Here is a 9,687-nt window from a genome sequence, read left to right as displayed (position 1 = left end):
TCATAAGTGTCCTTAAGATGGATCTCAAGGATGTTGTGATGTGGCTTAGCAAAGAGATGCCTCTAAATTCATTGCTGGCGTTTCCTTCATGCAGAGTGTATGTTGGCTCTAGGTGCTCCGTATTTTAAGTCCTTCAAATGTACTAACGTTTCTCTAGTAGAATGTCTTCATTCCTCCAGATGAAAGAAGTCTAGAGATTAAATTCTTGCACCTTTTTGCAGAATGAAAGATGTTACAAGGTGTGCATTTGTACATGCATGCTGAAAGCATCTATCGTGTCTTAGTAGTTGTTATCCAGGGGAACTGGTGGTTTTAAATAATGGACCAGCTTAAAGAAGACCCAGACTCTTTTTGGAGGAACACAGTAAAGAATGAGAAGGCAACAGGCAAAAGTTGTAATGGGCAACTCTGATTAGGTGGAAGGAAAAATGTGTTCACAGTGAGAATGGATAAGCGTGAGGAGGAGGATTCCCAGGAATGCTGTGAACTGTGTCCTCCCTGGACAGGATGAGATCCTGAACAACCTACTTTGCTTTGAAGCTGATCCTGCTTTGAATAGGAGTTTGAAATAGGTGACCTCCAGAAGTTGCTTCCAGCCTAAATAATTCCACAGCACTATAATACAGGATTATTAATAATTTCAAACACCTTGGTAGTGTTTCTTATCCCTAGGGTCTTAAGTAATTATCATCAGGAACTTTTACTGGGTAAAAAAAATCTTTTGCACATTGCAGATGGTTTTTTATGTTAGGAATATGTAAAATTTAATAGCATGGGGTAGTTTCTGCAACTCAGTAAATTACATAGAGCATGAATGGAGAATTCTTACAAAGTTTCCTAATCAGTAAGATTTTTCAGATGATTGATGCTAACATGATGCATGATGCTGTTCTGGCTCAAATTGTGGCAAAGATTCTCATATTACTTTCACAAACACTAACTAGACTTTAAAAAGAGAAATGAATTATAAAAACTAATAATTTTAATGGCAGTGGACATTTAATGGAAATAAATGACGAATACATTTACAGCAAGCTGTTGCTTGGATTTCTTCTTCAGGATAGGGCTGTTAGAGATGACCAAGAGGAGGGATGTGCAAAGGGTCACTTACACCACAAAGTAGAAAAAGGGTGGAAAGGGAACAATTGTTTCCTGTACCTTTTCGTACTGGGACTCATGCATCAAAATGGAATTATCAGGAGCATGTTCAAAGCAAATAAAAGCAGTGTTTTGTCAGGCAGCATGTAACTAAATTTCAGAACTTACTGCAAGATGATTCAATGGCTTCATGAAGGATAGTTAAATAAAAAGATACCATTTCTGGCCCAGTCTCAAAACTGCAAGTTGCTGGAGATGAGTGTGTGCATGCCATGGCTGTGGAGGAAGGTAGGAGGGATGAAGGAAGCTCTGTTGGGTCCTTACATGGGAGCAGAAGGAATGTGAACACATATGCAGGTGTTTTGTTGAGCACAAATAGGGAGTGGAGTCTGGAGTCTAATAAATGATGTAGTCAGCCCTTCAGGCCCGTGCTGGGCTTTGCACGTGGAGGAGCAGTTCAGTGCTGGCTCCTCCCCAAGTGCAGCTCGAGCTGGGGACGAGCAGGGGGGACTGCAGCACGTTGCCTGGTAGTGGCAGCGCCAAGGGCCAGCACCTCTGCTCCAGCCGCAGGGAGCTGCGGGCCAGCGAGGGGGCCGCGCTGCCCTGCGCGTTCCCTTCCATTTCTGCTTCCTCGATGCTGCGTAAACAGGTCATGGGAGAGAGCAACAGCACTGCCAGAAGATGTGTCTTATCTCCACTGAAATGAAAGCAGGATGATACTAGTTCAAGAATTATTGTATAAACATTAGGCACATGTCATTGATTTTAATTCTGGTTACGGTTTTTACAGGTTCTCCTGATACTTAATAACGCCATATATCGTGCTAGTGTCAGGTTTTCTAATCCTGTGTATTTGATGCACTGAGAGTTATGGATAAAACTAGGCAGTAGCAACCAGACTAGAAATGGCAGCAACTAAGATGGTAAGAATGAAGGGATTAGCCAGTGTGTGACTGCTCCGTGCTCGTACAGAGGGAGTAATCAACCCAAATGTCAAAATTTATTAATTCACTTCGCAACCAAGGCTGTCAGAGGAGTGCTACATGAGAGCCCTTGGCTTCAAAAAAGAAATATTGATTGAAATAAACTGCAGTTTGAGTCTCGGCTTCCTTGCTCAATACATATTACAGAGGTTCATATTCTGTAAAAAAGCCTCTCGAGGCTGGCAGACTCAGTATAGTACTTAAAGAAATGTCGAATTATGATCTTCACTTGATGAACGTTTGTCTGTCTGATTCCTTCCATTTAGCATTAGACTTGAGGAATAAGGACTGCACTTATAAAAGATCTCTTGCATTCCTGTACATGTACTCCCAGCCTTACATGCTTGTACAGAAATCCAGAGCTTTTGGCCCCGTGGCTGGACCACTTACAGCTCTTGCTCCAGGGCCTTGCTGTGGCCTTGGAGCCTCTCCTCTTCCTTGGTCCTTTCTGCTCTGCCTCCTCTGGTCGGTGTGTTTTAATGTGCCTGTTTTGCCAACTAAAAGGGGCCCGTGATTTTTACAAGAACCCCAAATATGATGAAAATAAATTTAATGCAAATGCAAAGGGGGCAACTGCTTGAAGAGTATTGTCAGTGTTAAAACATAACAAAGTTCAATTCTTGTTCTTCATAGCAAGCTAGAGGGATTAGGGCAGCCTAGTGTTTCTCTGACACTGTTACGGTAAAATCTAAACATCTTGCATTTTTCCTGAGTGATTGGGAAATGCATTTCTCTCTTGTATAGCAGTGCAACTCTTGGGCAAAATTAAGTATCTGTGAGGCAAGACATGAACTTGAATTTATATATATGTATATATATGTATTTTGTCATTCATCCTTGCAGTGGGTTAGTTAAGGTGCCTTAATTCCTCTGGCAGCTCGCGCCAGGTAGAGGGTTTGGGCAATCTCAGAGACGTTTTCAGCAGTGATTCTCAACGTAAGTTAGAGAAACGAGCTGGCTACTCCGACCCAGTGACAGGAGGACACGGCAGAAAGGCCTTCACCACTGCTGTAGTCAATCAGAGCAGCCTCCTTTGCAGCAGGGAAGCAGGGCAAAGGAAGCTACTCCAAGATCTAATTTAATGCTTAGGAGCGATGTACAGAGTCTTTTTCTTCTAACCCTGTGTGAGCACACGGGAGATTACCTGCCCTCTTCTGTATTCAGTATATCATAGTGCAGTCTCGTAACAGCATGGAATTTAGTTCCTTAAATTGCCAGGAAAAGCTGTTTCTGCTTACTGGCTATTTTCCATTTAACTTTTCATTCTTTTGGGAGAAACATACACAACTTTGAAATGAAATTTAGAGACTTGTGGTTTTGATCAACATCTTCAGCTGAGCTGTTTGCATATTTAAATACCAGAAAGCAGTCTGTTTAATTTTTACTATAACCCAACACACATCTGAAGCATCAGACCTGGGGTGGAAAAGATGAAGGGTGGAAGCTCAGAAGAGCTGCCATTAAACAATTACATCTTTTTTTACAGCTTTTATTTTTTAAATCAGAATTTCCTATTGAAAATTTTGAATATCTTCAAAAGCATAAGTAGATGAAAATCAATGAGAAGAATACTCTTCTTATCACAGCAGTAGATTACCTCCATGTCAGAGAACATAATTTTCGTTGATGTCCATCTAATTTTGACACCTTGTTTCATTAACTGACCTGTTTTATTGTTTACTCCCCTGTGACTTGAAGATGACAGAGGGATTCATAGAAATTTCACAAGTTTTTGTCTTTTCTGTCTTACTCAATTGTAACAACATTTCACAAGTAAGACTAAAATATTGTGGCCTGCTTTTGTATGGAAAACAAATGCAGATTTTTTTCCAGGTGCACTGCTTGTTGTTCTGTAGCCAAGTAACTTTGCTCCCATGTTGAGAGCTGTGTCCTTGCTCAGCCTTCAGATATCAGTGTTTAGGGAGGGGAAAAAAAAAAAAGTCCTTCACCCCCTCAGGAGGGTCAACAAGCCAGATCTGCGATCAGTAATGTCAGTTCATTCCTCCAGATTGTGTAAGTTGAAGGCAAGTTATTCAGAGGGGAGAAGTGCTTTGACTTGAATCTTTTCCTGTTGATACTCCTTTAAATTTTAACATAGATTCCTAACAGGAAAAGCTATAGCTATACAAAAGAAAATTCCATTTTGAGTTGTGTGTTTCATCAGTATTTTGTATTGTGGTGGAAAACAAAATATGCATGGCAATAAGGGCTACGACAAGGGGTCCAGCTTCTGCCCAGAATCAGTAGAAGCCTTTCTGGCCATCCGAAGTATTTTCCTATGTATCTGTAGAAAATTTCCTGTCTGTAAACATACAAAAAATGCAGTTGCCAACGCTGACATTTTATTGACTTTTTTTCCAGGTGTTCAAAATATTTATGAAATACAGGAATAAACTTTTTTGTTAAAAGTATTTGTGTTATGAAAGTGGTTCCTGTGTCCCTCTTCTGTAGTTCTAACTACTGTTTTTTCATTTTGATGATAAGCTTTGTACCTTTAAGAGGCAAAAGCTCACATAATAAAAGCATTTAAATAATGTGCATTTGCGAGTTTAGATCTGTCAAGAAGGCAGTGAAGAGGGATAGGTAGAGAGCCATTGAAACAGGATTGGATGACACCAGGAGTGGGAGCTGGAACTAAGTGGGAAAATCTGTTTTAAAGAGTAGGCAGTAAAGCAGCTGATTTGAAAAACACGGAATTACAATGAGCATAATCTTCACTGTGTGGAATGTAAATGTTAAATGTATCTGTACCGCTCCTGACATTTGCTAATCCTCAATGTATATTATGGAAAACGTCCAACTCATACATAACTGTGCCAAAGCTCCCGCGCTTCTGTGTAACCCCGTGTAAGAGAAGCAGGCCCAGCTGTGCCGCTCGCTGCGGCGCCGCAGACGTGGGGAGCGGGCTGGCCAGCCCGGTACGACGTTTAGATCCACTAAGAAGTGTGAAACTATAATCTTGGTTCCAAGGTCTCTCCTGGTTTCATTTGCTTATGTTGATTTACCTCAGTGGCCTGTGCCAATTCACTAAGGATAGCTAAGAAATGATTTGAATTATATGGTCATTACACTTTCTTGAAAACTTGTGTCAAGTAGAATATGCTTTTCTTTAGCCGAGTCAGATATGAATAAAAACCTATCATGTCAGTAGTCCTAAATGATCAGCCCTTGTGAAATGGTATCGGTTTCCTAGAGAATGCTGCTTTAAGCATAAACAATCTCCAGAGAAGTATTTTTTGCAACTATTATGAAATCCAGATTGCCTTATCGGAGGTGGTTTGCTGCAATGATGGTTCGTGTTTTTTGTGAGGTCAGTAAATACACCAGGCAAAGGCAAATTATCCAGTGATCCTTTTGGGCTTATGAGCTGAGAAAGCAATTTGAGATTTTTTTTTTTAACTTCAAATTCTGGTTGTCTTGTCTCAAAGACAACTCCCTTTTTACATCAATATATGAGAAGTATAATATCGGACTAAGATTTTCTGTTTCTGTTCGTATTTCACCTCCAGAGCTGTCAGTCAAAATGGTGATATGGTTTGGATATGGCATCCTAGCTAAAGATAAAGAATATTTTCTGGGTGACAGCAAAGGTTAGCTGTATGTGCATTTGACACAGAAATTTTCTTCTGACAAGCCATAAATGAGATGGTTTTCTCGCTGATTTTGTTTTAGGAAATAAGCTGGGGTGTGTGGATGTGCTTGTCTTAATTCTTTCTCATTTTATTAGCTTGTGAAAGAGACTCTTTCCTCAATGGAGGAAGGATATGAGATACTGAGTTTCTGCCACAGCAGTTTGCTGAGCTGTACCTCAGTAACCACTGTGACCAAACAGGTGTTGTTGTTACTGACTTTGTGTGAATTTAACTATTGGAAATAGAAAAGAAAAAGGAGAAACAATTTTCAGTCAGTTTTCTTTGTGGACTCTTTTTCACACAAGCTGTTCAAAGACAAGAGTACAACCGTTTAAATAGACATGTTGCATTATGCTTTTTTTATGACAGGGCAGCCTTGCTGTCCTCTCTTCTGTTTTTATACTTTGTGATTGATTCTAGCAGAGGCCAACCAAGTTTACTGCTGTTGGGGATGTCTGAATTCATGACTTCCTTGTCATGGGGCAAGATAATAGCTTAGAACATGACATAAATGTATGTAATAATTCATCATTGCTTTCCGCTCATGATCACAAGCACCTAAATTAAAAAAAAAATGAAACTGCACTCTTGAATCTGCACTCATTAGTTATTAAATAATAATGTGTCCTGTGGCTTGTTCTTTGATCAAGAACCAGATTACGTTGGCAAATCTGTGTTGTTTTATTCATTTTGAACCGGCACGGATCTGTCTGAGCAAAAGACAAGCTGAAAAGTATTGTGGAAGTATGAAAAAAGAAGAGACTTTTGACTGAAGAGCCGGCATTACAAACTCTGAACTAGACTGAGCGAAACAGGGTTTAATCAAAGGGGTTTCACAGGGCTTGATGCTCTTGGCAGTGATTTCCTCAGCTTTTCTTCATTAGCTCACTGTGAGGTACCTGTTTGTCCGTAAACAGTCCGGACAGATCATCCCAGTACAGTTTGATCTTAAAACTCAGTACAAGTGTGTGTGACATTTACTGTCTGGGAGCAGACTGAACGGAAGGTGTTGGGAGGAAACACTTCTTTGCATTGCTGAATACCATAACTCCCGTGGCTGTGAAGGGCCAGCACGCAGCTGCCTCTGTGTCTGATGCTGATCATCCCACCTGGGGAAATAAACAGCTGAGGTTTAAGCTACTTTTGCACAGGGCTTTCCAGAACGTGTGTATTCCGTATTTCGATGATCCAGAGATTACAGTAACATCTTTCATTCCTAAAGCTGTGGGACTTAGGATGCAGCGTGTAAGAGTGAAATTAATAAATCTGAAGTGGTCTCTTCATCTCTTGCCAGTTCGCCACATGTCTGCAACTGCAAGATTGTTCCCAAGTACAGGGGTGCTCCTTTTAGTTCTTTGTCCAGTTGTCTTTGTCTTGTCCGTTCTTTGTCTCGGGTGTTCGAATACCTACTTTTGAAGCTACTAGTATAGCTGGATGGGGGTTAATCTGAGACGTGTTTAAGATTCAAGCTCTGACAGATGGGTGTAATGATGATGGGGGAGTAGAGAAAATACTGAGTTTTCCCTGTGATTATGGTTTCCTGATTGAAAATCAAGTGACTCCGTTTATATTAAATTAATCACAGGGATGCAATTCCTGCCTGACCTGTTTGTAAGAGTGTTGCTGTAGGCTCCTCACTGTGGAGCTGTCATCTGGGAGGTTGGGAAGCCTCGGTCAGCAGATGGGAACGGAAGGGTGTAGCACAGGAGCAGAGTGCAAGAATTGAAATCACTGCTTGTCTTAATTGAGGACCAGACCATAAGGTGGTCATTCAGGAAAATCTCAAGTAAGTGAAGGGGTTTCTTTGCAGAAGAATTCCTCAAAATCATCATCATATGCTCCTGACCAAAAACACAGTGACTAAAAAACGCTAGGGGTTCTCTAGTTCCTATTTTTGTTTCAAATATACCTTTATATCAGCATTCCATGTCTTAATAATCAGTTTAATATCAAAAAAGAAATTACTTGCCTTTATTTCTCTAGGTAAATACTAAAGGACATAATTTTCTTTCTCGTTTTACTAGTGCTTACCTTCTGATAAAATATAGAAAGGAGATTTCTGTTTAAGCACCTGTCTTTTAGGAGTGTTGCAAGATCAGTGAAATATAATTCAACTTCCAGGAGGCATTTTAATGCATGACTTGGAAAACCAAGATAGAGCAAATGTTAATGTGAGCACTCTTTTCAATCCAGGATGAATAAAAATCAAAGATCTGGCAAGACTAATGTGCTTTCATATTGTAGCTGACTGTGAGTGTTACTTTTCTGTGGGTAAATCAACTCATTTATAGTCTGCAGAAAATATAGATGGTGCGTTTGCCACACAACTTACAGTGGTTTAATATGTGACAAATAGGAGGGAAAAATGCTGAGAGAATCAACTTTCAGGTCTGTTGAGCTGCCATTCAAAGGAGGAACAAGTTCCTTAAGTGATCAAGTTAAATCTGAAAAGTTGAAAAGAAAGTATATTTGAAGTCTGTTAGTGTAGTTTACAAGCTCTGAAATGATGAACACTTTTGCAGATGAATTACAGGTTCCATGTTTAGAAAGAAATGTTGAATTCCACACAGAGCATGTTCCATGGGAGGGCAAGGAGCCCGAAGGCAGCAAAAGGATCAAAATTGAGCAGAGTATCCTCAGCCCCAGAACAAGCTGGACCCTGTTTCAAAATAATGATTAAATATTTTTGTGCTTCTAATGATTTTTTTTTAGTAAATTCTGTTTTTAACATGTTCTGCAATATATTCTTTGCATATTTTTAGGAACCCTCTCTTAAATTTTTCTGAAGTCCTTCCCTTTTTTCTCTTTAAGTCTTAAACTTCTGAGCCTTCACTTCCATGTTTTTTTCTTCAGTGATATGCTTCAATATGTATAAGTATGCTGATTATGGCTGTAGGGAAGGTCAGGATGGAGGCTGAAATATTTGCCCCCCAAATATTCCTTACATCCTTCTATTGATGGATGCTTGGAGGCTCGACACTAAGCTGTTAGGCTGCTGTGGAGAATGTATCACTTTCTCAGTTTATATTCAATTTTGCTTTCAGCAAATGATACAACCTCAAAAGCTAAGCACAGGGCATGTTCAGCACGAAGACTAGCAATCATAGAATCATAGAATCATAGAATCATAGAATGCTTAGGGTTGGAAGGGACCTCTAGAGATCATCTAGTCCAACCCCCCTGCATACGCAGGGACACCTAAAGCACGTGGCACAGGACTGCATCCAAGCGGGTTTTGAAGATCTCCAGAGAAGGAGACTCCACAACCTCTCTGGGCAGCCTGTTCCAGTGCTCTGTCACCCTCACTGTTAAGAAATTTTTCCTTAAGTTCCTATGGAATTTTTGATGTTTCAGTTTCCGGCCATTTCCTCTAGTCCTATCAGTGGCCACCACTGAAAAGATACCATGACCGTCCTCTGCACTCCCTCCCTTGAGGTATTTATATACACTGATTAGATCCCCTCTCAGCCTTCTCTTCTCCAGGCTGAACAGGCCCAGCTCCCTCAGCCTCTCCTCATAGGGCAGATGTTCCAGGCCCCTGATCATCCTTGTAGCCCTGCGCTGGACTCTCTCCAGCAGCTCCACATCCCTCTTGTACTGTGGAGCCCAGAACTGGACACAGTACTCCAGATGCGGCCTCACCAGGGCTGAGTAGAGGGGCAGGATCACCTCCCTCGACCTGCTGGAGACGCTCTTCTTAATGCAGCCCAGGATCCCATTGGCCTTTTTGGCCACGAGGGCACACTGCTGCCTCATGGTCAACTTGTCGTCCACCATGACACCCAGGTCTTTCTCCGCAGAGCTGCTCTCCAGAAGGTCGGTCCCCAGCCTGTACTGGTGTCTGGGGTTATTCCTCCCCAGGTGCAGGACCTTGCACTTGGCCTTGTTGAACTGCATGAGGTTTTTCACCGCCCAGTTGTCCAGTCTGTCCAGGTCCCTCTGGATGGCAGCACAGCCCTCTGGGGTATCGGCTA

The sequence above is a fragment of the Tinamus guttatus genome, unplaced genomic scaffold (assembly GCF_059628265.1).
Source record: "Tinamus guttatus ecotype Peru unplaced genomic scaffold, ASM5962826v1 Tinamus_guttatus_pri_ptg000674l, whole genome shotgun sequence".
Lineage (NCBI taxonomy): Eukaryota > Metazoa > Chordata > Aves > Tinamiformes > Tinamidae > Tinamus > Tinamus guttatus.
Note: the sequence above shows the minus strand (reverse complement) of the source record.